Source organism: Lissotriton vulgaris, chromosome 8, assembly GCF_964263255.1.
Source record: "Lissotriton vulgaris chromosome 8, aLisVul1.2, whole genome shotgun sequence".
Classification (NCBI taxonomy): domain Eukaryota; kingdom Metazoa; phylum Chordata; class Amphibia; order Caudata; family Salamandridae; genus Lissotriton; species Lissotriton vulgaris.
Window position 1 is genome coordinate 263,757,885 of NC_141696.1, and position 25,993 is coordinate 263,783,877.

The window sequence follows — 25,993 nt, forward strand, 5'->3', positions numbered from 1 at the left end:
CGTCAGTGGGGTGGCGTCAGCGTGTCGCAACAAGGTCCCCCCCCATGCTGCCACCCTCTGCGCTAAATATTCCTCTACGCACACCACAGGGCACATGGAAGAACCGGGGATCCTCTGAATGATTACGCAGTCCCCGATTGCACCCTGATCGGATTTGGACCTAACAAACGAGACCGTCATCGTCTCCCCCCTGACCTGAATGTGCTCCCGGCACAGTCCCCCCATCGTATCCCGCTTGTTCTTCGCCACTAATTCGCTTACCCGCATAGCCCCATGGAATGCTAGTGCAAATGCGGCTCGGAACAACACTGCTTCGTACTGGGATGAACACGTTGCCGGGAGTACGGACCATAACAGGGTCAGCCTATCCAGACCTATCGGGTGCCTCTCATCTACTCTGCGACCCTCAAGGCGTTGCCACCCACGTAGCGCTTTCTGCACAACGAAAGACGCTGTCGGGTCCTGGATCCCATGAGCCTTTGCCATAAAGGAAATGGCGGCCCGATGCCTCTGGGCCGTAGCTACTGATTTGCCTGCCTGATGTAAAGAGAGCAGAAATTTCACTACAAACTCCTCCTGACCCCAAAGTTCCCCCCTAGCAGTACCCAAAAAGGCCCAATAGGAACAGAACGCCCCTTCATATGCCTTCCTCGTCCTGGGTGCTAAACTCTCTCCCACGAGGTTTTGTAGTTCGGGGCACCGAGAGACCAGAGAGCTTCGGGAAAGGGTGCCGCCACCGGGTCCGCTGTGGGCAGAAAACCCCAGAAGGCCTGCATACGGAAACGAGAAAGCGCATCAGCCGCTTGGTTCATCACCCCCGGCACATGTCTTGCCCTAAACAGTATATTCAGTTGCATGCATAACAACACAATTTCCTTGAGCAGTCTCAGAATCAATTTGCATCGTGCTGCCTGACTATTGATACACTCAACCACAGTCATGTTATCAGACCAGAACACCACAGAGTGATCACGGAACCCCTCGGGCCAAGTTTTCAGTGCCACCAAAATAGGAAAAAGTTAGAGAAAAGCAATGTTACTTGTCAACCCGCCCTCGTGCCACCATGACGGCCATTTTTGAGCCGACCATTGTGCACCAAATATGGCACCAAAACCTATACTCCCCGCTGAATCTGTCCACAGCCCCAGCTCCTCGGAGGACACCGCCGGCCTGTTCCAGACAACTCGACCATTGAAATCCGCTAGGAATGCCAACCAAATGCGCATGTCCTGGCGAACCTCTGCCGAGAGCCTCGTGCGATGATGGCCTTCCTTCAGGCCGACCATGGCTTGTGCAATCGAGCGGGAAAAGGGGCGCGCCATTGGCATCACTCTCAGGGCAAAATTCAACTGACCCACCACCTGTTGCAATTGATGCACGTTTACTTTTGTTGCACGAATACATGTCTCAAGGGATAACCTGAATTTTAACACTTTTTCCTTGGGTAATCGAAAACAACCTTCTACCGAGTCGAGCTCGATCCCCAGAAACTCGAGCAAGGTTGAGGGACCCACAGTCTTACCTGGTGCCAATGGCACACCGAATTGATTCATTAAGACACGAAATTCATGTAAAGCCTGTCCACACTCAGGATCCCCGGCTGCCCCCAAAAACAGAAAGTCATCGAGATAGTGCATAACATGTTGAAAACCTGTCTTCCTTGTGAATACCCATTGCAGAAAACAACTGAACTTTTCGAAATAGGCACAGGAAATCGAGCACCCCATTGGCATACATCTATCCATGTAATAGCGACCCTGAAACTGAAAACCAAGGAGACGCTGATCGTCTGGGTGTACCGGGAGCAACCGGAACGCTGACTCGATGTCCGATTTTGCCATCAGCGTCCCGGGCCCCAGGCGATTCAACATGGCCACGGCCTCATCGAAAGATGCGTACCCCACCGAACACACTTCCGGGTCTATCGCATCATTCACGGAAAGACCACGTGGGGCTGACAAGTTATGTATCAGCCGAAACTCACCCGGGTCCTTCTTGGGGACCACCCCTAGAGGGGAACAAACAAAGTTAGCAACCGGTGGCAAATCGAATGGACCGGCGACGCGACCTCGAGTCACCTCTTTCCCAATCTTTACCTGTACCACCGTCGTGTGCTGCAAGGCCGACAGTTGATTCTTACAATTTGCTACACCCTGAAAATCCCCCACTGGGATGCGGAAACCATATGAAAACCCGTTTCGTAACACCCCAGCGGAAGCATGATCCGGGTATTCGTTGAGCCAAGGAATCATTGCCATGGTATCAATCGGGGTAGGTAAAGGCGCCCCTCGGACTATATCAGACCTGTTTGGCGCCTCCCTTACCACCGTTATCACCCGTTTTGGCTCTGCACATGGACTCAGGATGGGACGGCTGCCCACACCCCTCACACTCATGTCTGAATTTGCATGACCCCTGGGGCCTCGTACATTTCCCTCTGTTAAAATTCCAACAGATCCCCCTTTTACCTGTGTTGCCACTCGGCTTTGAGTGGTACTCGTTACCTGCACCCGTCCGAAAGGGTGTCCCAGAGTTTTGGCGGGAAGATTCCCCCCCGTTACTCCCTAACAATGGTACCTTCAACATTCCTGTACTCTCCATTTTTTGCCATGACACGGAGTCGTAACAATCCCAAGTCAAAAATGGGTCGTGTTCCTTAGCTTTTCTAAAAAGATTGTCATAGCAGAACCACTGATTGCCCCCATATGCTACGGAATACTCCATGATACGTGATTGATAAATTGGCAACTCGGTCAGCAACTCGGGCCTGCGCTCGCCCATGATGGAGGTAAAAATGCCCCACGCTCTGCCCCAAGTACCAATGTTTTCGTCAACCTTAAAGGCGGCCATTTTTGCGCGCCAAACACTCGGATGCATGAGCTCCTTTTGGCTCTTTACATGCTCCATCTCGTAATGATCGGTAAGCAAAGAAAAAATGTTCACATACTTGTTCGCCCAAATCTTTTCCTTAATTTCCAGTGGAACATGCTGAGCCACCTTTTCCCTTCGTGAAGGTACAGACCCCTCCCCCGCGATCGGCAATGGCCGCTTACCTGAACCAGACGCTGCATCTGCCACCGAACCTGGGCCTGATGCGTTAACAGAAGATGGTGCCTTTGCAGCCTCCCTAGATTCCCGCAGTTGCCTCATTACTGCCCGGGCGCCGTCAGCCGTGGTGCCCTCGCTATCTTTTCCCAACCACGCTGCCAATTGTGCCGCTAACTCGGCAGGCATATCCTCCCCGTTCACGGGGGTGACCACCACGGGGATCGGATTCCCCCCTTTCGGCACCGGGGTTGGCTCCTCAAGTGGGGTATCGGGAACCGGGGTTTCCCCCCCGAGTGCCCCCCTTCTGGACCTCTTGCCTCTCCCACCGGGGACTGCTCCCGGCAAAGGCCGTTTCGGTCCTCCCTCCCCGTCCTTAGCCGCCATCTGCTTCTTCAACTCGGCTACCTCCTTCATGAGCATGCGGAGCATCTGATCGGTACTGACCCGCTTCCCGACTTTCTTGGGCATTCTCAGACGGAATATCTGTAAGACAAAAAGAAAGATTACAACGCTCAAAATTGGCTCTTCGTTCCGTCTCGAGCTCACGTGCAGCGGGGAGGTGCAGCTTCAGAGCACAGGAACAAGAGGATGCTTTCTTGGCTTTTTGCTCCTTTTATCCGTCTTCAGGGCGGGCGTAAACCCGCCCCCGCCTGCCTCCGAGGGCGTGGCCGGCCGCGTCAGTGTCTAGGACAACCCACTCTAGGGCGGGAAAAAGGCGCGCCCCGGCTACGCCGCTTCGGGCATACCAGCCGAGACTCGCCTCCCGCCCAAGATGGCTTCCCGGGGGGATCGTGGTACTCCACCATACGTTCGGGGGGACCGAATGGTCGCCCCTTTCCATTTATGAAGTTCTTGCGCTACCAGTGCATCACTTATTACCCATGTTTAAAGTGATGCACCAGCTGCACAAGGCAATCATAAATAAGGGTCAAATGAAAATACCAATGAATTGCACCCAAAATCGTTTTTTGAATAACATTTAAGAAACACTGAGCAGAACCTATGTACAACCACTCAATATGACTTTTGAAACATCACTGTGTCCAAAAATACAAATCCACTATCTTGCAAATGTTCATAATAAGTATTATCTTAAAGCAAAAAACAAATCAACAGCCAACAAACTCAGGGCCTTATTTATGAAGGCTTTGCGCCACAAGAGCATCACTTATTTCCCATGTTTAAAGTGATGCACCAGCTGCACAAGGCAATCATAAATAAGGGCCAAATGAAAATACCAATGAATTGCCCCCAAAATCGTTTTTTGAATAACATTTAAGAAACACTGCGCAGAACCTATGTACAACCACTCAATATCAGTTTTGAAACATCACTGTGTCCCAAAATACAAATCCTCTATCTTGCAAATGATGATATCAAGCATTTTCAAAAAGCCGAAAACAAACCAAGAGCAAAGAAACTCAGGACCTTATTTATGAAGGCCTTGTGCCACCAGTGCATCACTTTCTTCCCATGTTAAAAGTGACATACTGGCGCCACAAGACAATCATAAATAACAGCCAAATATAAATTCCATTGATTTGCCCCCAAAATCGTTTTTTGGTTAACATTTAAAAAACACAGGGCAGAGCCTATATACAAGCACAGAATTTCACTTTTGAAACATTACTGTTTCCCAAAATACAAATGTTCTACCTTGCAAATGTTGATATCAAGCATTATTAAAAAGCAGAACACAAACCAAGAGCAAAGATACTCAAAGCCTTATTTATGAAGACCTTGCGCCAAAAGAGCACCACTTATTTCCCATGTATAAAGTGATGCACCGGTTGCACAAGGCAATCATAAATAAGGGCCACATGAAAATACCATTCATTTGCACCCAAAATCGTTTTTTGAATAACATTTAAAAAACACTGCCCAGAACCTATGTACAAGCACAGAATTTCACTTTTGAAATCTCACTATTTCCAAAAATCCAAATCCTCTACCTTGCAAATGTAGTATGGCCGGGATGCCTGTCACCCCCTCCCAACACAATCCCCAAGGATGGGAAGACAGACTCAGTTCTGAACTTTTGGAAGGCGGGAGGGAGTCACCCTCCCGGCCGTATTTATTAAAATATGAAACAAAATTAAAACATTAAATAAAAAGTTTCATATCATGTACAATTTTTCATTTATTACATTTCGATGAAGACATGTTCATTGGCTAACCTTAACAAATCTCTAATACAAAGGTTTCCTAGCCGAGTCTAACATCCTGCAAATGCATACATTCTAAATAAAAATTGTACATCCTAGCATTAAGGGCCAACGGCAAGGTCACAACCGGTGTCAGATCCCTACTACCACAACTCTCGCCCTCACGGTGTGAGTGGAGGCCGCGCAGAGGACTGTACCCTCTGTGCCAACTCCAATTTCCCTTGTCTTGTTGGGGGCCCCCATTTCAGCTCGACGCCATCTTAAAGGTCGTCCGAGCACCCGTGTGAGGTATCTGTAGGAAGGACAGCGTGGACTCCCCCCCCACCCCACACTCTCTCTCACATCCGCCGTCGCGGATATCCGGGCCCCGGGAAATTCGTAGGAGGGGCATATATCCGCCTCCTCCCCTGGAAGGGGCCTATGGCCGTCTCCCCTTAGGCGACCCATACTTAGTGGGTGCCACCTCCCAATGGGAGGGGCCAATGGCCGCCTCCACCCGGGCGCTCCCATCCATAGTGGGTGGCGCCCCCCTCTAGGGACCTTGAAATTACTGCTCACCGATCATGACCTTACCGCCCGACCAAAAAATAAATACGACATTTATTTACCTACTAAGGGAGAGAAATATCATCCTGACTCCTTGTAACACTTGATTACTCCTAAGAAAAACAGTACCTACAACAGAATTACATCCTTAAACTAGACATTCCTTTTCTTCTATACGGAGGGAAAGAAGATGTTATCAGAGCCAACTTTATTCAAAAACTAACATTGCCATAAGGGGCTGGTGGGTGGGTCAAAATTGCTCCTTGTGCCGTCGAGGGCTCACGTGCAACGAGTGGGTGCAGCTTCCAAGCACAGGAACAAGAGGATGCTTCTTCGGATTCCCGCTCTCTTTATTCTTCTTCGGGAGGGCGTGTACCCTCCGCCGGTACGCCTACTGGGCGTGGCCATCGGTGTAGGTGTCTAGGACAACCCCTCTTGGGCGGGAAAGGGCGCGCCCCGGCTACGCCGCTTCGGGCATACCAGCCGAGACACGCCCCCCCGCCCAAAATGGTTTTCCGGGAGGATCGGGGCACCCAACCATACGTTCGGGGGGACCGAGTGGTCACCCCTTTCCATATGGCCGGAATGCCTGTCACCCCCTCCCAACACAATCCCCAAGGATGGGAAGACGGACTCAGTTCTGAACTTTTGGAAGGCGGGAGGGAGTCACCCTCCCGGCCGTATTTATTAAAATATGAAGCAAAATTAAAACATTAAATAAAAAGTTTCATATCATGTACAATTTTTCATTCATTACATTTCGATGAAGACATGTTTATTGGCTAACCTTAACAAATCTCTAATACAAAGGTTTCCTAGCCGAGTCTAACATCCTGCAAATGCATACATTCTAAATAAAAATTGTACATCCTAGCATTAAGGGCCAACGGCAAGGTCACAACCGGTGTCAGATCCCTACTACCACAACTCTCGCCCTCACGGTGTGAGTGGCGGCCGCGCAGAGGACTGTACCCTCTGTGCCAACTCCAATTTCCCTTGTCTTGTTGGGGGCCCCCATTTCAGCTCGACGCCATCTTAAAGGTCGTCCGAGCACCCGTGTGAGGTATCTGTAGGAAGGACAGCGTGGACTCCCCCCCCACCCCACATTCTCTCTCACATCCGCCGTCGCGGATATCCGGGCCCCGGGAAATTCGTAGGAGGGGCATATATCCGCCTCCTCCCCTGGAAGGGGCCTATGGCCGTCTCCCCTTAGGCGACCCATACTTAGTGGGTGCCACCTCCCAATGGGAGGGGCCAATGGCCGCCTCCCCCCGGGCGCTCCCATCCATAGTGGGTGGCGCCCCCCTCTAGGGACCTTGAAATTACTGCTCACCGATCATGACCTTACCGCCCAACCAAAAAATAAATACGACATTTATTTACCTACTAAGGGAGAGAAATATCATCCTGACTCCTTGTAACACTTGATTACTCCTAAGAAAAACAGTACCTACAACAGAATTACATCCTTAAACTAGACATTCCTTTTCTTCTATACGGAGGGAAAGAAGATGTTATCAGAGCCAACTTTATTCAAAAACTAACATTGCCATAAGGGGCTGGTGGGTGGGTCAAAATTGCTCCTTGTGCCGTCGAGTTCTCACGTGCAACGAGTGGGTGCAGCTTCCAAGCACAGGAACAAGAGGATGCTTCTTCGGATTCCCGCTCTCTTTATTCTTCTTCGGGAGGGCGTGTACCCTCCGCCGGTACGCCTACTGGGCGTGGCCATCGGTGTAGGTGTCTAGGACAACCCCTCTTGGGCGGGAAAGGGCGCGCCCCGGCTACGCCGCTTCGGGCATACCAGCCGAGACACGCCCCCCGCCCAAAATGGTTTCCCGGGAGGATCGGGGCACCCAACCATACGTTCGGGGGACCGAGTGGTCACCCCTTTCCATATGGCCGGGATGCCTGTCACCCCCTCCCAACACAATCCCCAAGGATGGGAAGACGGACTCAGTTCTGAACTTTTGGAAGGCGGGAGGGAGTCACCCTCCCGGCCGTATTTATTAAAATATGAAGCAAAATTAAAACATTAAATAAAAAGTTTCAAATCATGTACAATTTTTCATTTATTACATTTCGATGAAGACATGTTCATTGGCTAACCTTAACAAATCTCTAATACAAAGGTTTCCTAGCCGAGTCTAACATCCTGCAAATGCATACATTCTAAATAAAAATTGTACATCCTAGCATTAAGGGCCAACGGCAAGGTCACAACCAGTGTCAGATCCCTACTACCACAACTCTCGCCCTCACGGTGTGAGTGGCGGCCGCGCAGAGGACTGTACCCTCTGTGCCAACTCCAATTTCCCTTGTCTTGTTGGGGGCCCCCATTTCAGCTCGACGCCATCTTAAAGGTCGTCCGAGCACCCGTGTGAGGTATCTGTAGGAAGGACAGCGTGGACTCCCCCCCCACCCCACACTCTCTCTCACATCCGCCGTCGCGGATATCCGGGCCCCGGGAAATTCGTAGGAGGGGCATATATCCGCCTCCTCCCCTGGAAGGGGCCTATGGCCGTCTCCCCTTAGGCGACCAATACTTAGTGGGTGCCGCCTCCCAATGGGAGGGGCCAATGGCCGCCTCCCCCCGGGCGCTCCCATCCATAGTGGGTGGCGCCCCCCTCTAGGGACCTTGAAATTACTGCTCACCGATCATGACCTTACCGCCACAGGCCGGATAGTTGACCGGCTATCCGGCCCCCCCACAAACTCCTCCTAAAGGTCATGCTTCCTCAAATCCCTTAGCCACGCTATGAAGTCTCCTATGAGTAAGACATTCCCCTCCCTGGACAGGTGAACCCCATCATTGAGATACATGTGATCACCCCGAATACACCCATGCGGAATGCTATGCAACTGCGGGGAGCGAAATAATCTACCAAGCTTGTTATTAACCTTCTTTACCGAATGGTTCAGAGCTGACACAGAAAGGCCCCCCCGCCAAACCCTTCTGGGAATCATGTGGGACCAGGCAATCGTGCACCCCGGGATTCTTTTTGCCAACCAGCTAACAGCAGACAAAACTTGCTCGAGCAATGATCGCCTACCGATTGTCACCAAATCATTGGCCCTCAGGTGTACTATGATTACCGATGGCGGTGACCTCTGCCGCCCTAAGAGACCCTCAACAAACATTTCGAACTGGTCAATACAGAGCCCGCCCCTTCCGTGGAAGGCCACTCTGTACCCGTATTCCCCAGCTGCGTGAGCCACGTCACCTGCTTTGAATACGTCCCCGGCCCGCCTCACGTAAGAGTGGCCCACGACCCACACCACTCTCTCCTCAGCAGGTGATCCGTGACCGCTGGTCCCCTGGTGCTGGGTCGACTGCAAATTACGCCCCGCATGATATGCTCGCGAAACTGTAAATCAAACAGAAGACAAGAAGCGTGAGTGCATGTAACTTGACTTCACAACATGTGCAGACGCACATACCTTTTAAAACAATCCGAGGACCATCGTCCCAACTGTTTTACTTCTTCAGCACTCTGACCCCTAGCTATAGCCTCAGTAGCAGCCCCTATCCTAAAGGAGTGGGTCCCAAAATCGCCCGGGTCCATGCCCGCCACCGCGATTGTCAGTGCTAGCACCCTCTGGAACTGAAACCTCGTCAGCGGGGTGGCATCGATGTGGCTCAGCAAACTCCCCCCCCATGTATCCGCCCTCAGTGCCAAGTATTTTTAGATGCACCTTATCGGGCACGTGGGGGACCCTCGCATGCGCTGCAAACAACACTGTGGCCCATAGCTCCCTGGTCAGTTTTGGACCTAGCTATTGTGACCACCATCGAATCACCCTTAATTAAGATGTGATCCCTGCACAAGCCTCCCTCCACATCTTTCTTATTCCTTGCGACCAGTTCGCTCACCCGCATAGCCCCATGGAATGCTAATGCAAAAGCTGCCCGGAACAGAACTGCTTCGAAATGGGAGGAGCATGTCGTGACTAGTTTTGCCATGAGTAGGGCCAACCTCTCTAAGCCAATCGGGCGCCTCTCGTCCTGCTTACGACCCTCGAGGCGCTGCCAGCCACGAAGGGCTTTCTTCACCAAAAAGGAACCCGTTGGGTCTTTTATGCCATGCACCTGCGCCATGAATGAAATGGCCACACGATGCCTATTGGCCGTTGCCGCTGATCGGCCTACCCTGTGCAGTGCTACCAAAAACCCAAGAAAGGACTCCTCCTGACCCCAGTTCTGATTCCCTGTCGGACCCAAAAATGCACAATAGGAACGAAACGCTCCTTCATATGCCTTCCTCGTCCTGGGGGCTAAGCTTGCTGCCACGAGGTCTTGTAATCCGGGGCACCGATTAGCCAGAGTGCTTCGGGGAATGGTGCCGCCGCTAGGTCCGCTGTAGGTAGATAACCCCTGAACGCCTGCATATGTGAACGAGAGAGTGCATCAGCCGCATGATTCAGTACACCCGGCACATGTTTCGCTCTGAACTGTACATTCAGTCTCATGCAAAGCAGCACAACTTCCTTCAATAATCTCAAGATCCATTTGCAGCGTGCTGCCTGATTGTTAATGCATTCGACAACAGTCATATTATCCGACCAAAATACCACTGAGCGGTCTCGGAACTCGTCCGGCCATGCCATCAGAGCAACAAAAATAGGGAATAGCTCGAGGAACCCTTTATTACCTGTGAGACCACTGGTGTGCCACCACGTCGGCCACGTTCGCGCCGACCATCGATTACCAAAGATGGCGCCGAATCCCACGCTCCCTACCGAGTCAGTCCACAAACCTAGCTCGTCTGAAGACGCCGGCGGCTTGTTCCACACCACTCGACCGTTGAAATCCGCCAGAAATGCCAACCAGATGCGCATATCCTGGCGAACCTCTGCAGACAATCTCGTGCGGTGGTGTCCTTCCTTCAGACCAACCATAGCTTGTGCAATAGAGCGTGAAAAGGGGCGGGCCATCGGTATCACTCTCAAGGCAAAGTTAAGCTGTCCTACCGCCTGCTGTAACTGGTGCAGGGTCACTTTCTCTTTACTAAGGCATAGTTTCAGGGAAGCCCTAAATTTAGCTACCTTTTCCATTGGCAAACGGAAACATCCCTCCACAGAATCGAGTTCAATTCCCAGAAACTCAAGTGAAGTAGATGGTCCGACCGTCTTACCTGGTGCCAATGGCACTCCAAATTCCCTCATGTGGATGCAAAAGTCCTGTAGCGCCTGCGCACATTCAGTGTCGCCGGCTGCTCCCAAGAACAGAAAGTCATCTAGGTAATGCATAACATGCCTATGCCCTGTGGCCTCGGTGAATGCCCACTCTAAAAAACAACTGAATTTTTCAAAATAGGCACAGGAAATGGAGAAACCCATCGGCATGCATTTATCCATGTAATAACGTCCTTGAAACGAAAAACCTAGCAAACGCTGATCCTGTGGGTGTACCGGGAGCAACCGGAACGCTGATTTGATATCTGATTTCACCATCAGCGCCCCGGGGCCCAGGCGATTCAACATGGTGACAGCATCATCGAATGATGCGTACCGCACCGAACAGACTTCAGGGTTAATAGCATCGTTTACTGAGAAGCCCCTTAGAGCAGACAGATTGTGGATCAGCCTAAATTCCCCCGGGTCTTTTTTGGGGACCACCCCTAATGGGGAACAGATGAAATTTGCCACTGGCGGGCACTGAAATGGGCCAGCGACTCGGCCTAGGGTCACCTCTTTGGCGATTTTCTTCTCTACCACACCTGGATTATGTTGTGCTGAAAGCTGGTTTTTACAAAAAGGTTCCCCATGAAAATCCCCTGCCGGGATGTGGCAGCCATATAAGAATCCCTTCCTCAACACCCCAGCAGAGACATAATCAGGGTATTTGTTTAACCACAGAGTCATAGCCATGAGATCAACGGGAGTGGGCAATTGTACACAATGATCCCCCTCAGTCCTGTTTGGACCCTCCTCTACCCCCCGACCCGTTATTTTTCGACCTGCATGAAATCTCCGGGTGCGAGGAATTCCCGCAACCCGCACATGCATGTTTGAACTTACATGCCCCTTGCGGTCTGGTACAGTTGCCTCTATTGAAGCCCCAACAGACCCCCCGTTTCCCTCCATTCCCGCCGGTTCTCGGCTGGTGATCGCCACCGGCGCCTGCTCGAAAGGGCACCGCGGGCTGCTGGAGGGAAAACCCTGACCCATTCCCACCCGGCGAGGACGTCTTCACCGCGCCAGGCAGGAGCTGTTTCTGCCAAGAAATCGAGTCGAGGCAATCCCATGTCAGAGAGGGATCATAATCTTTCGCCTTACGGAATTTCATGTCGTAACCCATCCATTCATTTCCCTCATATGTTTCATAAAAATCCATTATACGTGCCTGATAACAAGAAAATTCGGGCAACACCTCGGGCTTACGCTCGCCAATAATCGCAGTAAACATTGCAAAGGCCTTGGCCCAATTTGTTATCATCTCATCCACCCTGAATCCCGCCATTTTGGCTCGCCAGACACTCGGGTGCCACAAATCTTTCTGTGTCTTAGCATACTCCATCTCGCGATGGTCGGTCAACAGTGAAAACATATTAACATACTTGTCTGCCCATATTAATTCTTTCGTGGCCAACGGGATATGTTGAACCACCCTCTCCCGTCTTGAGGGCAAGGAGCCCTCCCCCACCATTGGCAAAGCGAGCTTACCCGGTTTCGTCGTTGTTCCCGCCGTTTTCTCAGTGCCAGCTGCCGATCCTTCCGGGGTCACCTGTGGGGAGACAAGAGGGAGATTCGCCTTCGCGGCATCTCGCGACTGCCGCAACTGCTGGTTTAGTAGCCTGGCCTCTTCGGCCGTGTCTCCGGGCGCCGTAGCACTCCCTGCCTTTTTGTTGAGCCACGCGGCCACCTGGGTGGCCAATTCGGGTGGCATGTCCTCATCGAAGGCGGGCGTAATCACAACCGGAATCGGTTGACCCGCGTCTGGAGTTGGTACTGGGGCATCAGCTGGTAAGGCAGGGCCGGCCGAGGGCACCTCTGGGACCAGAACCTCCCCTGATGCCGCCCTCCTCTTTACCCGTTTCTCTCTACCCTCGGGGGTGACTCCCGGCAATGCCGGGCCTATTACCTTCTTCGGGTTACCAGGCTTGTTCATTGCAGCCAGCTGCTTCTTAATCCCCGCCATATCTCGACCAAGCGCTGGAACCTGACCGACGCTCCGTTCAATTCGCGTCATCCTGTTCACCAACATGCGAAGCACCTGGTCTGTCTCGGAACCCTTTCCTGTCTTCTTGCCAGACATGGTTCGATGTATTCACTCCGGGTCGATCTAGAAGGTCCGGGACTCTTCTCTGTAAAGTCACTGAAAGAGAAACACAAGAATTACAAGTTCTCAAAATAGCTCCTTGTTCCGTCGAGGGCTCACGTGCAACGAGTGGGTGCAGCTTCCAGGCACAGGAACAAGAGGATGCTTCTTCGGATTCCCGCTCTCTTTATTCTTCTTCGGGAGGGCGTGTACCCTCCGCCGGTACGCCTACTGGGCGTGGCCATCGGTGTAGGTGTCTAGGACAACCCCTCTTGGGCGGGAAAGGGCGCGCCCCGGCTACGCCGCTTCGGGCATACCAGCCGAGACACGCCCCCGCCCAAAATGGTTTCCCGGGAGGATCGGGGCACCCAACCATACGTTCGGGGGGACCGAGTCGTCACCCCTTTCCAATAGCAAGCATTATCAAAAAGCAGAACACAAACCAAGAGCAAAGAAACTCAAAGCCTTATTTATAAAGGCCTTGCGCCAGAAGAACGTCATTTATTTCCCATGTTAAAAGTGACATACTGACGCCACAAGACAATCATAAATAACAGCCAAATATAAATTCCATTGATTTGCCCCCAAAATCGTTTTTTGATTAACATTTAATAAACAAGGCGCAGAACCTATATACAAGCACAGAATTTCAGTTTTGAATCATCACTGTTTCCCAAAATACAAATCTTCTACCTTGCAAATGTTGATATCAAGCATTATCAAAAAGCCAAAAACAAACCAAAAGCAAATAAACTCAGGGCCTTATTTATGAAGTTCTTGCGCCACCACTGCATCACTTATTACCCATGTTTAAAGTGATGCATCGGCTGCACAAGGCAATCATAAATAAGGGCCAAATGAAAATACCAATGAATTGCACCCAAAATCGTTTTTTGAATAACATTTAAGAAACACTGCGCAGAACCTATGTACAACCACTCAATATGACTTTTGAAACATCACTGTGTCCTAAAATACAAATCCACTATCTTGCAAATGTTCATAATAAGTATTATCTTAAAGCAAATAACAAATCAACAGATAACAAACTCAGGGCCTTATTTATGAAGGCCTTGCGCCACAAGAGCGTCACTTATTTCCCATGTTTAAAGTGATGCACCGGCTGCACAAGGCAATCATAAATAAGGGCCAAATGAAAATACCAATGAATTGCCCCCAAAATCGTTTTTTTGAATAACATTTAAGAAACACAACACAGGACCTATATACAAGCATACAATTTCACTTCTGAAACATAACTATCTGCTTCCAAATATTCTCCATAGAGCAAACAAGTCTCTATCTTAATTAAATAAATCATTTCTTACCTTTACAAATGCTTTGGGAGATTGAAAACAGTGTCAGACACACACACCAATTTTTCTTTAGCAGAACAAAAGGTGTGCACTCAATACACTGAAACCAAGACTGGCATAGAAAATCTCTAACTTTGTACACATATGCCTTAATTCAACCAATCAAAAGTCTTCCCTCACTATTTTCAAACCAACACGCTTCCCCCTCTCAGATCTTTCTATCTGTTACCATAGCAACTCCCTCCTAACTGAACTCTCAGGTTCAAAAGTTTATTGTACAATGTTTCAAATTAACTCAGCAAGGATGATTGACCTCTCAATACACCAGCTTATCCAGGGCATTATTGCTTTTAGTGACTTTATTTTAACCATTCAAATTGCTTCTTTCACCCAACACAACCATGCACCCTAACATTCAGTTTTCAACTGTCTGAATCCACCAATCATTGCTTGTGATTCAAGAGCAGTGAAACTCCACAATAATTTTTTCGTAAACTCCTACTGTTCCAACTGCCATTTCATTCCCACACTTCATCTGACTGCACCAGAACCTTCTCAAATCATGCATTCTGTATGGATTATTCGACATAACTACATCCACTGGGCTCAAAGGTATGCAGCAAGCAGAAATTAACACAACCTTGATTTATCAAATCTGGAAATCAAGTGGATTGGCCAGAGAGAATTGAGATGTCATCAATTGATACCATTGGTGAAAACCTGTTTGCATCTGCCAAACCCTGACCTCTTAATAGTGCACTGTGGTGGAAATGATTTGGGCACTATGACTGGGGTTGGTCTTGAAATGCTTTTAAAGGACACCTTTGATCAATTGATGACACTTTTTCCACAAACTGCCTTGGTATATTCCAATATATGCCAAAGACAGAAATGGAACTGGTCCAACCAATTTTGTCCACAATTTGAGAAAGCACGGAAACATGTGAATAAATCTGTTTCTGCTTACATGAGAGACTGTGGAATGGGTTCAATATACAATAATAACTTGCGTTACAACATGCAAGACATCTACAGAGGAGATGGTGTGCACTTCTCAGATGAGGGAAATAGAATTTTCCTCCTGAATTTAAGACTGTGCATTGGAACCCACTTGTAGGTATCTAAATCAGCCACAGAACCCAAAAGCTCTTTTCGAGGCTACCCTACCTCTGATCATTCAAAACATTTATCTTTTTCTAACTTTTTTCACTATTTTTCACCAAAGTACGCTTCCCGGTACGCGCACCGGTGCGTGTAACGGGCACTCCCCCCGCGAAAAATTCAATAATTTTTTTTGGGGCTTTATGTGCCTCCTAAGCCCCCCTCAGAAAACCTAGAGGGTCAGGAAATGTCTACGGTGCCCCCTTCTACCCATTCCGGACATTGTTTGCCCTCCATCTTGTGTCTCGATTGTACCGAAACACAAAATGGAGGACTCCCGTTACGCTGCCGGTACGCGTACCGGAGCGCGCACCGGTAAGCGCTCCATAAAAAAAGGTGGGAAAGTAATTTACAGAAAAACCACTGGAGACACTTTAATCAAATGTAGAATAGGCCCTACTACATAGCAGTCCCTACCATTTGCCCAAATTTGGTGGAATTCCATTGAGACATTTGGGTTACAGGCCTGAATAAATATCCTGAGGTAAATTACATGACCAAAACACATATGAAGTATGAGAATTTACAACCAATTAAAAAGTTTCTTTCATTTTCTACGATTATTTCCTGACATTTGATTGGTTATGTACATGAATAAATAAAAAAAAGAGAAGGAAACACAGCCATTTTGACTACTGCTTCCTGAAGTACATTTGAAAAGAAATAACACTGACAACTTCAACTGCTTTCTCAAAGGTAAGTTGTTATTTTGGAAAGTGAAGTATGTTGTGCACTTTAAGTTAATTTGAGAAAAAATATTCTGTTAGTTATATACTATCCCTCTGTAATAGTTATAGATTGAGATAGGCTTCTCTGTTATAGTTATGGATTGAGTTAGGCTTCCCTTGTATTATTATAAATTTACTTAGGCTTCATCACATACTCTTTGTTATATTTCAAATTCCAGCCTGATACCATACACTGCCCAAAGATAACTTCACTGTTAAAAAATTCAAACTACATGTCTGAACTTAAACCCAACAGTGCCCTATCTCCACTGATATAATTATTTTCTATGCAATTTACAGCAACAACATGGAAGGAGAAAAGAATATATCTTTTGAAATTGTTTTAAACAACAACCAGGATGGAAAAAATGCTGAAAATGATAACATTGACTTTATGGATGAGTCTCTGGACCTTGAATTACTTGAGTGTGTGGAATCAATGGAAACACAGAATGTAAATGAAGAGATTCCAGACAACATTTTATTAGAAGTTTTATTAAATTATGAAAAAGAATCAGAAGAATACATTTATATTTAATAATCAAAAATTGTTCGAGCCATTATTCTTTTTTATATGTAATTCATCAAGTAGATCAAAAATGTTTAAAATATAAAGTGAGACTTATAATATACTGTGCAACTTTATTGTGTTACATAGAAAGTTTACTCATAGTTACTTCCTTTCTCCCACTATATTATCTCCAATGTGTATTTAACATCTCTTTATCATCTCCTGCCTCAATGTTGTTTCAGCTTTCCTGACAGACTATGTTATGAATTCCATATACCACAATAACTTCTGTAACAACATGCAAGATATCTACAAAGGAAACTATGTATATTAAATTATAGACTCTGCATTGATACCTACATGTTGGTACTTAAATTAAAAAAAAAAAAAAGAACAATTAATAAACATACAATTTTTAAAAGTGATTCTTTTTGCGCAATAGTACGCTCCCAGGAGCGCTCCCCGGTGCGCGTACCAGGCGCTTCCCCCGTGAAAATTGAAAAAAAATATATTTTTGGGGAGACCCCGCGGGCCCTTTAATGGCCCCCATATCAAACCTAGGGGGTCTGAGGGTCTACTCTGCCCCTTTATGGCCGAATTCCCCCCTATGTTTTTCCCACCTCTTGTGTCTCGATTTTACAGAGACACAAGATGGCGGCCGCTCCGGACTGTTTAGAATGTTTACAGACACTCGAGAGCCAATCAGCTTTCTGCGCGCAAGTCGCGTGGCGCGCCCGGTTCGCGCCCCGGTGCGCTTACCGGGGCGCTGCCATAGATATATATATTTTTTTGAACCTAAATTACTCAAAATCCACTGGAGCACATATCTTGAGACATAGCAAAGGCACATCGGGCTACCAGTCCCTACAATTTTGCCAAGTATGGTGGAAATCCATTCAGCCGTTCGGGCTAAAAGTGAAATCGACCGCCCTATGGAAATTAACATGGGGAAAACACGTTTTGGGACCCCCTTTTATCTCGGCCCCCGCTTGACAAATCCCCCCCAAACTTTCAGGTAAGGACCGGTCCTCCGCGAGGCCATTTTGAGGAAATTTTCAATCAGATTCGTCAACCGGAGCCAAAGTTATTCCAAATAGAATTTTGAGATTTAACATTGAAAAAAATCCTAACTATAACTATATATAGGTAATACACACACACACATATATATATATATATATATATATATATATATATATATATATATATATATATATATTCACTGAAAAAACCATAGGTTATAGACCATATGAAGTTAGGAATTACCATTTACAAAACCTTGAAAATTCACTGAAAAAACCATAGGTTATAGACCATATATAGTTAGGAATTCGCATTTACAAAACCTTATTTCACTCACACAAAACCATTGAAATTCCATATATAGTTAGTTGCACTAACTATATATCGCGCACCCGCAATCCACTGCTGATGATGTCACATATTACATCATTCATGACATGGTCAGTGACATCACTGATGACATCACTGATGACATCTCAAATGACATCACTGATGAGCTACTTATCAACACATGCAGCAGTTTACAGAACAACAGACATAATGATGCACAAATTCAGACAGTTTAGTCACTAACCCATGCACTCAGTGAGACACATTTAATCACTCACTCATACAGTCAGTCATGCACCTACTAAATCCTTCATCCAGACACTTATACATCCACTCATTCTTCAATATGTAAGACATATTTTAACTTTACAGAAACATACAGTCACTGGGTGTTGTCATCAGTGATGTCATCAGTGATGTCACTGACCATGTCATGAATGATGTAATATGTGACATCATCAGCAGTGGATTGCGGGTGCGCGATATATAGTTAGTGCAACTAACTATATATGGAATTTCAATGGTTTTGTGTGAGTAAAATAAGGTTTTTTAAATGCAAATGGTCTATAACCTATGGTTTTTTTCAGTGAATTTTCAAGGTTTTGTAAATGCTAATTCCTAACTATATATGGTCTATAACCTATGGTTTTTTCAGTGAATTTCAATGGTTTTTTAAATGCTAATATCTGTAGCTGTAAAATGTATTCTTCTTTAAATCTTAAAATATATTTTACATGTTTTTTATACAATTTAAAAAAAAAAATGTATGTTTCGCTCCCAGTCCGCGAACCGGTCAGCTTCCCGTTAGCTCAATTTAAAGCTGCGGCTCGGTCCGCGAACCGGTAAACGTTCCTTTAGCGTAACTGTTACGTTACCATGACGTTTTGCGTTGTCGCGTAATACGTCATTGGACGCGCCAAGTTAGCGGACCCGGAAGCGGACCGGAAAGCGGAGCAAAGCGCGAAACGTAAACACAGCAGGTCATGTGACTCGATAATAACACTTTTCATTTGTTCATTTCACTTTTGGTTTCCTAATGATGTAATACTAGGTCATGTGATCTAAAATTAACACTTTTCATTGGTTTAGAACTTTTGCTTTTCCCAAATGATGAAAACCCCTCCTTCTTTCCTCACTCTGACTTTCATCTTGGTGAGAGAAAGACCCTTTTTCATTGTTCACAAATGGCTTCAGTAGTTGCTTCAGCTAGTGTACCCCCACCACCACCTCCACCTCCTCATGGGAAGAAAGGACCACCTGCTCAAGCAATCTTTGAAGAAGAGGAAGATCAAGAAGAGGAGGAAGAGCCTGAGTTTTTGCCAGAGGAGCCCAGGAGGTACAACAAAAAAGAAAACTACATCTGGCAATTTTTTAAATGTCCAGCAGGGCAAAAAAAAGTCAATGCCAGATATGTCTTTTGCCGTATTTGCGACGATCGACTTTCAAGGGGGACTGACAAGATATACTCCTTTGGAAATTACACGATGCACAGGCATATGAGTAGGTGGCACCCAAACAATTATAGTGCTGCCCAGCTTCGCGATGAACAGCAAAATCCCCCGGCAATGGCGAGAAGATCTGTCGTCCAAGAAGTATCGGGACCAGAGGCGAGGGAGGTGGTCCCGAACATTCAAATGGACATGGGGGAAGTAAAGCAAGTGTGCGTGCGGTGCAACCAATTAATATGCTACCGAGAAAGTAGCATTACTCTGATAGTGAAAGCTATCAATAATCATGTTTGCCCGAAACGCCCCAAAAAATAAATTCTTCTTTTTTTCGTTGCTCCTGTTGAGCCCTGTTCAATGAATCATTTTTGTTTCCCCCCTCCCCCCATAAAACAAAAAAATTACAAAATGTTCAGAAAAAACAAAAAAAATATAAAAAATGTTCAAAAAAATAATTAAAAAAATTTAAAACAACAAAAACCCCAAAAAAAGTTATTTTCAGAACTACCTCCCCATTATAAAAAAAATTGGTAGAATTTTTTGAAACTCTGCCAACCTCTATTTCTTTTAGTTCGCTCCCAGTTTGCACTCCGGTACGCGAACCAGGAGCGAACCAAAAAATTTTTTTTACAAAAAGAACAGTAAGTATAAGGGAAGGAAACAGACAGTTATGTTACAAGAAAGACAGCTATAGGGAGTAAAGAAAAGATACTGTTACCCGCAATCCACTTCTGATCATGTCACATATTACATCATTCTTGACATGGTCAGTGACATCATCAGCAGTAGATTGCGAGTAACAGTATCTTTTGTTTACTTCCTATAGCTGTCTTTCTTGTAACATAAATGTCTGTTTCCTATCCTTATACTTACTGTTCTTGTTTAAAAAAATGTTTGAGATCATTCAGAAACAGTAACATTAATAGAAACAGAATGAGTGAATAAGAATGAAGAAGTATGAGAAGAGAGGGACTGAGAAAAATACTGGAAGGAGTAGAATAATTAAGTAATGGATAAAGGAATGAGGGAAGTAGCAAACGCAGGAAAGTAAGGATTAAAGAAATGAAGCAGTAGAACTAATAGATGTTAAATGGAAAGGGGCGACCACTCGGGCCCCCCGAACGTATGGTCAGGTGCCCCGATCCCCCCGGGAAGCCATTTTGGGCGGGAGGCGTGTCACGGCTGGTATGCCCGAAGCGGCCTAGCCGGGGCGCGCCTTTTCCCGCCCAAGAGGGGTTGTCCTAGACACTCACACCGTTGGCCACGCCCGGAAGGCGGTCGGAGGAGGGTCCACGCCCTCCCGGAGAAGAATAAAAGGAACAACAATCCAAGGAAGTATCCTCTTGTTCCTGTGCTTGGAAGCTGCACCCCGTCGTTGCACGTGAGCCCCTGACGGAACAAGAGCCAATTTTGAAACTTGTAATTTTGTGTTTCTTCTTTCAGCATTTTCGGAGCTTGTTGGCCTAGGACCTCGAGGAATATCCGGGAAGGATGCCTGGCAAGAAGGTCGGAAAGAAGGTTGGAACCGAACAGATGCTTCGTATGCTGGTGAAGGACATGGCGAACATGAAGAAGCAAATGGCGGCAATGAATGGTGCGGGTGGACCAAAGAGAGTCATCGGACCTGCATTGCCGGGAGTAATCCCTAACGGGAGAGGTAGAAGGGCCAGGAAGGGGGCATCAGGTGGGGAGGCCCGGTTCCCGAATCACCTCCAGCGAGCCCGGTCACCCCGATCGAGGCCCCAGTTCCGGTCCCGCAGACGGGACAACCGATCCCTGTAGTAGTCACTCCGGTGAACGAGGGGATATGCCTCCTGAGCTGGCTGCCCAGTTGGCGGCATGGTTGGGCAGAGAGAACGAGGGGGCCACGGCGGAAGAGGCCAGGTCGATAATGAAGCAGTTGCGGCAATCGAAAGATGCTGCAAAGGCACCTTGTCCTCTTGTTTCCCCGCAGGGTCCTGTGGAACAACCAGTATCGAGCGTTGGATCGGCAGCGACAACAGTCTCAGCTACTTGTTCGGGTAAGCAGCCATTGCCGATGGCGGGGGAGGGATCGTTACCCTCAAGGAGGGAAAAAATGGTTCAACATATCCCGATAGATGTGAAAGAAAGGATTTGGGCGGATAAATATGTGAACATGTTTTCCTTGTTGACCGATCATTATGAGATTGAGCATGTGAGAAATCAGAAGGAATTGTTGCATCATAGTGTATGGCGTGCAAAGATGGCGGGTTTCAAAGTGGAAGAAACGATCGCCAATTGGGCCAGGGCGTTTGGAATGTTCACTGCAATTATGGGGGAACGTAAGCCCGAATTATTGGTGGAACTAGCTGTTTATCAAACACGTATCATGGAATTCTATGAATCATACGGGGGCAATCAATGGTGTGGTTACGATAGCACATTTCGTAGGTCCAAGGAGTACGACTCATCCCTGACGTGGGATTGTTTCGACTCCATTTCCTGGCAGAAACTTGCGGGGTCGAACACGGCGAAGTCGCCTTCTTTGGGCGGGAACGGGCTTGAGCCTTCCCGCCATTCTTTGGGGGTGCCCTTTCGAGCGGGCACAAGCAGTGATCAGAACGCAAAGAATAATGGGAACTCAGGTAGGAAAGGGGTCTGTTGGAGCTTTAACAGAGGAAAGTGTACTAGGCCACAGGGGACATGCAAGTTTAGGCATGAGTGTGCAGGGTGCGGACAGTCCTCACACCCCGAGAGTTCGTGCAGAGCCAAGAATGGTGATACGGGAGGTAGAGGAGGCGCCAAACAGGTCTAAGATCGACCGAGGGGCACCGTTACCTACTCCTGTTGATATCATGGCACTGATCCCGTGGCTGAACGAATACCCTGATTATGTCTCCGCCGGGGTGTTGCGAGACGGTTTCTCATATGGTTTCCGCATTCCGGTGGGGGATTTTCGGGGGGAGGCACAATGTAAGAACCAACTGTCGGTTCAACAGAATACGGGGGTGGTACAGGCAAAGATTGGGAAGGAAGTGGCCCGAGGTCGGGTTGCTGGACAATATGGCATGCCACCAGTTGGCGACTTTGTTTGTTCACCGTTGGGAGTGGTCCCCAAGAAGGACCCAGGTGAGTTCAGGTTAATACACAATTTGTCCGCTCCAAGGGGTCTTTTGGTGAACGATGCGATTGACCCGGGAGTCTGTTCGGTGCGGTACGCATCCTTTGATGAGGCCGTCGCCATTTTGAATCGCTTGGGGCCCGGAGCGCTGATGGCAAAATCAGACATCGAGTCAGCGTTCCGGTTGCTCCCGGTACACCCAGATGATCAGCGTCTCCTAGGTTTTATGTTTCAGGGACGCTACTACATGGATAAATGTATGCCAATGGGTTGCTCCATCTCTTGTGCGTATTTTGAGAAGTTTAGTAGTTTTTTGCAATGGGCGTTCACAAGAGCCACGGGCTTTACGCAGGTTATGCATTACCTTGATGATTTTCTGTTTCTGGGGGCAGCCGGGGACACGGAATGTGCACAAGCTTTGAGGGAATTCTGTATTCTGATGAAGGAATTTGGGGTGCCACTGGCACCAGGTAAGACGGTAGGGCCATCCACTACACTCGAGTTTCTGGGAATTGAGCTCGATTCTGTGGAGGGGTGCTTCCGCTTGCCCAAAGAAAAGGTAATGAAATTCAGGGCCTCGCTTGAAATGTGCCTGGGCAAGGAAAAAGTAACTCTTCATCAGTTACAACAGGCTGTGGGTCAACTTAACTTTGCCCTTAGAGTGATACCGATGGCTCGCCCCCTTTTCCCGCTCTATCGCACAAGCCATGGTTGGCCTCAAGGAAGGGCACCACCGCACAAGACTGTCAGCAGAGGTTCGCCAGGATATGCGCATATGGCTGGCATTTCTGGCAGATTTCAACGGTCGTGTCGTGTGGACCGAACCGCCAGTCTCCTCGGAAGAGCTGGGGTTGTGGACCGACTCGGCAGGGAGTGCGAGTTTTGGCGCCATATTGGGCAATCAATGGTCGGCACGAACCTGGCCAGGGTGGTGGCACGATAATGGGCTCACAGGTAACATCGGGTTTCTGGAGCTGTTCCCCATTCTGGTGGCCTTGAAAACATGGCCGGAGGGGTTTCGTGATCGCTCTGTGGTGTTCTGGTCTGATAATATGACCGTGGTCGAATGTATCAATAATCAGGCAGCACGCTGCAAATGGATTTTGAGATTGCTGAAGGAAATTGTCCTGCTATGTCTGAGACTTAACGTCCATTTTAGGGCAAGACACGTGCCAGGGGTACTAAACCAGGCAGCTGATGCACTCTCTCGTTCCCATATGCAGGCCTTCCGGAGTTTTCTGCCCTCAGCGGACTCGGTGGCGGCACCATTTCCCGAAGCTCTCTGGTCTCTCGGTGCCCCGGATTACAAAACCTCGTGGGAGAGAGTCTAGCACCCAGGACAAGGAAGGCATATGAAGGGGCGTTCCGTTCCTATTGGTCCTTTTTGGGTTCAGCTAGGGGGGAGCATTGGGGGCAGGAAGAGTATGTCCTGAAGTTTCTGGTAGCATTACATCAGGCAGGCAGATCAGTGGCTACGGCCAATACGCACCGGGCCGCCATTTCCTTCATGGCGCAGGCTCATGGCATACAGGACCCCACATCGTCCTTTCTCGTACAGAAGGCGCTGCGTGGGTGGCAATGCCTTGAGGGTCGTAGAGTGGATGAGAGGCACCCGATAGTTTTGGAAAGGTTGTCCCTGTTAATGTCCGTACTTCCTGCGACATGTTCATCTCAATCGGAGACAGTGCTGTTCCGGGCCGCTTTTGCATTAGCATTCCATGGGGCTATGCGGGTAAGCGAACTGGTAGCGAGGAACAAGCAGGACACGGGGGGAGGACTGTGTCGAGAACACATTCAAATTAAGGGCGAGACAATGGTGATCTCGATAGCCAGGTCCAAGACCGATCAGGAAGCGATCGGGGACAGTGTGGTAGTCCAGCGGATTCCGGGATCTCCCATGTGCCCGGTTACATGCGTTGAAGAGTACTTAGCGCTGAGGGCGGCAGCATGGGGGGGAAGCTTGCTGAGGCACACCGACGCCACCCCACTGACTAGGTTTCAGTTTCAGCGGGTGTTAACAATGGCAATCGCGAAGGCGGGCTTGAACCTGAGTGATTTTGGGACCCATTCCTTCCGGATAGGGGCTGCTACAGAGGCTACAGCCAGGGGTCTGAGTGTTGAAAAGGTGAAGCGGTTGGGGCGTTGGTCCTCAAACTGTTATAAAAGGTATGTGCGTTTGCACATGTTGTGAAGCTAATGTCATGCACTCACGCTTCTTGTTTTCTGTTTGGTTTACAGTTTCGCGAGCTTGCGAGGCGGGGCGGACTGTGCAGTTGACCCAACACCTGAGGACCAGCGGTCAAAGATCACCGGCTGAGGAAAGAGTGGTGTGGGTCGTTGGCCACTCATACATGAGGCGCGCCGCAGACGTATTCAAAGCAGGTGACATGATTCACGTGGCTGGGGAATACGGGTACAGGGTGAACTTCTACGGAAGGGGCGGGCTCTGTATTGACCAGTTTCAAAGTTTCATTGAGGGACTGTTAGGGCGGACGAGGTCACCGCCATCTGTAATCATAGTGCATCTTGGGGGCAATGATTTGGTGACCATTGGTCGACGAGTACTTCTCGAGTTAATTTTGTCCACAGTAAGTTGGTTGGCGAGAAGGGTTCCGGGGTGCACAATCGCATGGTCACACATGATTCCTCGGAAAGTGTGGCTGGGGGCCCTCTCTGTGCCAGCTTTGAACCAATCAGTGAAGAAGGTTAATAGCAAATTGCGCAGGTTGTTTCGTACAGGTAAATTGCAGTGTATTCCACACGGGTGTATCCGGGGGGACCATATGTATTTGGCGGATGGGGTCCATTTGTCCCGGGAGGGAAATGTCTTACTCATAGGAGACTTCTTGGCTTGGTTAAAGGGTTTACGTAACTATGACCTTTAGTAGGAGCTTTGTGGGGGGTCCGGATAGCCGGTCAACTATCCGGCCTGTGGCGGTAAGGTCATGATCGGTGAGCAGTAATTGGAAGATCCCTAGAGGTGGGGCGCCACCCATTATGGATGGGAGCGCCCGGGGGGAGGCGGCCATTGGCCCCTCACATGGGGAGGCAGTACCCTTCTAAGGATGGGACCGCCGAAAGGGAAGGCGGTCAAGGCCCCTCCCTGGGGAGGAGGGGCTACGGGTCCCCTCCTTGGAATTTCCCAGGGCCAGGACATCCGCGACGGTGGATGTGGTAAGCAGTGTGGGGTGGGAGGGGGGTCTACGCTACCTTCTAGACACCTCACACGAGTCCTCGGACGACCACCAAGATGGCGTCGAGAAAATATGGGCCCCCGTTAAGACAAGGGAAATTGGAAGTTGGCACAGAGGTACAGTCCTCTGTGCGCCCGCCCCTCACAAGTAAGGGGGGGAGTCTGGTTTTAGGGATCTGACACCGGT